The sequence below is a fragment of the Palaemon carinicauda genome, chromosome 9, assembly GCF_036898095.1.
Source record: "Palaemon carinicauda isolate YSFRI2023 chromosome 9, ASM3689809v2, whole genome shotgun sequence".
NCBI lineage: Eukaryota > Metazoa > Arthropoda > Malacostraca > Decapoda > Palaemonidae > Palaemon > Palaemon carinicauda.
Window position 1 is genome coordinate 160,996,424 of NC_090733.1, and position 5,000 is coordinate 161,001,423.

Here is a 5,000-nt window from a genome sequence, read left to right on the forward strand (position 1 = left end):
GTTAAAATCCAGTTGGGGCTATTTATTTTGAAACCGAAGCATTTCTATCGGTTACCCCGAAAAAAAATTACTAATATAAAGGTTTAAATTCATCATTACAGAAATAGCTGAATAGGAAATATTCCTGTTTTTTTTTACGAGAATGGAATTTACAAAAGATTCGATAGTAAAAAGAATGTAATGTACCCCATGTACTGTATCTTGATTGGAAGTAGCAGCAATGTAAACTCAGTCAAGCTTGCAACAGTTGGAGGTGTCTAGGAAAGGGAACTAGAAAAAAGTTATTTGCTTATACCACCAACTGGTAGAGAGATACAAGACTATTTCCCGATGGTGGGGTACATCTGTACCCCAGGTAGCACTCCAGGGTTAAGAGTGAAATAAGATTTCTCTTCGCAGCTTTCCTTTGTCCCCTAATTTTCCTTTGCTGCCTTTTACTAAACATTTCGGAGGCAGACAAAATCCGTTTAACACAAATGTCTCCTAAACGAATTGTTGGATCAGTAGGATTTTTTCACTGTACTACATCTAACATCCCGAGCTAATTTTTGACCGATAGTAGATGATGATGATGAATGGAGAAGTGTTGAATTAAAAGCTCAAGATAGAGACGACTGGTGGAATCTAACCGAGGGCCTTTGTGTCAATAGGCGTAGGAGGAGATGAAGATGATGATGATGATACCATAATGCTAAATGTGTTATGTTATAAATTTACTCGTGACTAATAACACTAAGCCGACTAGTCATGTTGACGCATTCGAAGGAAACTCTGGCAATTTTTCCATTCCATAACAACCCCTACTTCGATCTCCCCAAGGTCTATAGAATCATGTAGAATACCCCAGAGTCAATACAGATATGTATTGACTCTGACATACTCTTTCTCGATTCTCGCCTTCCATATCACTCATAACTTGTGTGTCTCCTGCATTGCCCATCACTATATTATATGGAATGTTCTTTAGTTGTAGATGTATAGATATAGTTAGTTACCGGGAGTTTGGTACGATTCTATGGAGCAAGATGAGTTCTACATTGCTATAAGTACTGTACAACATGGTGTTTACATACATGTAGTAGAAGGCCCATGTTTACAGTCATTATAGTCAACCAAAATGAATAATATTTATTGGTGTTACATGTTGCCTGGACCTACTAGGAAAATTCCTTACTATTATTACATACTGTTTAATCATTATGCGGTCCAGAGAATAATGTACGAGAAGGAAATGTTAGTTTTTACTTAGGAGCAAGAAAAGAAGTAAATCTGTGTAAAATCTCTGAATTTAGATAAAACAGCTTCCCATGCCGGGAATCGAACCCGGGCCTCCTGGGTGAAAGCCAGGTATCCTAGCCACTAGACCACATGGGACTTAGTTCATTGTAATCAGAATTAATTTTAAAAAATCATTAATTCACATTATTCCCCATTGTAACAATGTTACAGATTTCAGTTTCTGGCCATATGAAATCCATGCATTCTTATCTTTGTAATTAATGTGGGTAAATTTTATTAATTACCATTCTTTACCACCGTCTTACTGAACTTGAAATCATCATGGACTGCTTGAAAATAATCTTAGGAATTTTATAAAACAAAGGCAATAAAAATACAATAAAATTTTAGGATATCTCTTCCTCCTTCATGTCCCATGTGGTCTAGTGGCTAGGATACCTGGCTTTCACCCAGGAGGCCCGGGTTCGATTCCCGGCATGGGAAGGAATTTTATTATCAACAGCAAAATTGAATCAATGTCACAGAATACGCTTTTGTCGTTTGTTTAGTGATGATGATGAGCTCTTAGGGGAATTTAATTATACTCCCATTATTCTTGGACATATCAGTACCACAGTATATAGATTTGTTTAGTATTTTGGAAATTAGGTAAGTGTTTTTTTGTCATATTATGTTTATACCATAGGATAAAATGTGGTTTTCATTATATCATAGTTGGCGATATATCACATCTTGTTATAATAACCGTGTAAAGAAAGATCCGTGAATATGTAATTCCAAAATAATCATGTTCTTAATCCAAATTAGGTCAGTTTTTTTGGTCATGTTTATACCATAGGATAAAACTTCGAGAAATGTGGTTTTCATTATTTCATAGTTAACGATATATCACATCTTGTTATTATATCCAAGTAAAGAAAAATCCTTAAATATGCAATTCCAAAATAATCATGTTCTTAATCCAAATTAGGTCAGTTTTTTTTGTCATGTTTATACCATAGGATAAAACTTCGAGAAATGTGGTTTTCAATATTACATAGTTGGCTATATATCACATCTTGTTATTATATCCAAGTAAAGAAAAATCCGTAAATATGGAATTCCAAAATAATAATTTACTTGATAATCCTCTCAGATTAATATTATTTGCAACAGACCCTATTGCTCTGGGTCAAGGATCTTGGTCGCCTTCGATAGCTCAGTTGGTAGAGCGGTGGACTGTAGTTGGTTCCCCTAAACAGACATCCATAGGTCACTGGTTCGAATCCGGTTCGAAGGAAAAAAATTTTCCCCTTGATTACAGTACTTATGTAAAATCCAGGTAAGAGTCAATGTAATTAATAGACTAACATTTTGCATGTGTACATACCGCTCTCTTACCGGTGCCTGGACCCATACAGTGACTGTATAGGTCCTGTACTAAAGTACATTTGTAAGTTACAGTTGATTTTATCAAGTCGCGGTATATAGTTAATGTAATTAATTAACTTATTTTTAGCGTGTGTACATAGCGCTCTTTTAAAGGTGCTGAAGTACATTTGTAAATTTGTATGTTTATTTTGAAGCTTCAAGAGGCGGTAAGCATATTATATTTAACTTTGCAATAGATTTCCTACGGAAATATAAAACTAATATAGAAATAAAGGGGGTGGAAAAGACCGTGAAAAAATAAATTAAAAAAAAAAGAATTATGGAAAAGAGAGAGAAAACAATTGAAGAAAAGAAGGATGAAAAAGATTGAGATGGAATTGAATATCCTAGTCTTTTATTAGAGAAATTAATATGGATGAGACAATGCTGATAATGACAGCAAGATTAAACATACTTAGAATTAAAAGCAAATTTCAGGAGGAAAGAAATAAATAATGTTTGTGACCTGTGCAAAGAAGATACAGAATTATTTTCGTGTCCAAAGTTAAGAAAGTTTAGCGAACAAGATATGAGTGGAAGTTGAAAAATCATTGTGGAGAGCTGGTAGTAGAAATAAGTCGGGTCATGAATTTAGAAAAAAATGTAAAATAGGTTGCTAAAACTGGTAAGGTATTATTATTATTATTATTATTATTATTATTATTATTATTATTATTATTATTATTATTATTATTAGTAGTAGTAGTAGTAGTAGTAGTAGTAGTAGTAGTAGTAGTAGTAGTAGTAGTAGTAGTAGTTAAACTACAACCCTAGTTGGGAAAGTAGGATGCTATAAGCCCAAGAGCTCTATCAGGAAAAAATAGCCCAGTGCGAAAAGAAAAATAAAGAAATAGATAAACTATATGAGATGTAATGAAAAATTGAAATACAATATTTCAAAAATAGTAGCAACATTTAAACATCTTTCATATATAAACCATAAAAAGACTTACGTCAGCCTGTTCAACATGAAAAACATTTGCTGCAAGGTTGAACATTTGAAGTTCTATACCGATTTAACTACCCGATTAAGATCATTCCACAATCTGGTCACATTTGGAATGAAACTAGAATACTATGTAGTATTGAGCCTCATGATGGAGAAGTCCCGACTATCGTAATTAACTGCATACCTAGTATTACGAACAGGATGGTACTGTCCGGGAATATCTGAATGTATAGGATGGTCAGAATTATGGAAAATCTTATGCAACATGCATAACGTACTTGAACGACGGTGCCGGAGATTAATATCTAGATCAGGAATAAGGAATTTAATAGACCGTAAGTCCCTGTCTGACAAACTCAAGGTAGAAAGGGGTAGAATTAAAACTTAGATTAAAACCGTTGTTTGTTGTCACAGGAAAAAAGCTCAATTACAATACTTAGTATAAACTTAGATGCTTTGCACCTATATATTAGTTGATGGAATAATCATAAAATTATTTAGCGGAGTGAGGAGTTAAGAAGCAGGAACCGAAATAAAATGGAACCAAGAAAGGCGTGACGTGAAGATAGAAAATGTGGCACGCAAATCAACAAGGAAAACTGGATGGATTAGATTCTGGGGTGGGGTGGTTTGATCATGTGTGAGGAATGGAAAACAAGAAAAAGGCTTAACGAAAATGCTGGATGGATAAAATAGCATTGAACATATACGATCATCATAGCGAATAGTGGTGAACAAATTCCTGGTTGTGCAGTTGTATGGAGAGACTAATGCAATGGAAAGTTTCGCAGAATACGTCAATGATTAAGATATTGTGTGCCAGGGACCTTGCGTACTTTGCTCCGTGTAGCCACCCCTTTTTGGAACAATATTGAAAAAACAAGTACAAGAAATTCAGTATATTTGAAATATCACAATATTCTCATTGTTGAAATAACGAAGGATCCAGATTACGCAGTTATTTCAGACGCAAAAATCAGGTGTTAGAAATCTAAAAGTGTTTCAGTCACAGTGCAATTTACAATGCAAATGCAGTAATTATTTCCTATCAAAGTCTCCTGTAATCATGCTCAATACTGAAACATAATACTCTGATTACAATCAAGTAGTAAACACATGACGATTTCCCTTATGTCAATTCATAAATAAGATAAAAATTACAGAAAACTCAGATTGGGCAAACAAATGAATTCCAGAAAATTGTAGTGGTAATTCGCCGGATATTCACAAAACACTGGATAGTAATTAAACACAACAGTATTTCATCTTGTTATTATACTTTTATTTAAATATTCAACATAATCTTGCAACTTTTGAGCTGAATGGTCACCCGTCCCTAGCCTCACCGTGCACAATATCGTCAGTATTATTATTATTATTATTATTATTATTATTATTATTA

General features: G+C 33.9%; 1 protein-coding gene and 3 non-coding genes across 4 annotated transcripts in view; 3 read left to right on the forward strand and 1 right to left on the reverse strand.

The window, feature by feature from the left end:
* Positions 1 to 5,000, forward strand: part of melt (melted) — a 137,912-nt gene that overhangs the window by 21,619 nt on the left and 111,293 nt on the right. The gene's annotated exons all lie outside the window — the stretch shown is intronic.
* TRNAE-UUC (transfer RNA glutamic acid (anticodon UUC)) lies at positions 1,303 to 1,374 on the reverse strand. The gene has a single exon. It is a non-coding gene; the product is annotated as a tRNA-Glu (tRNA).
* TRNAE-UUC (transfer RNA glutamic acid (anticodon UUC)) lies at positions 1,651 to 1,722 on the forward strand. Its single transcript has one exon. It is a non-coding gene; the product is annotated as a tRNA-Glu (tRNA).
* TRNAY-GUA (transfer RNA tyrosine (anticodon GUA)) lies at positions 2,427 to 2,518 on the forward strand. The gene is given in 2 exon segments: positions 2,427 to 2,463; positions 2,483 to 2,518. It is a non-coding gene; the product is annotated as a tRNA-Tyr (tRNA).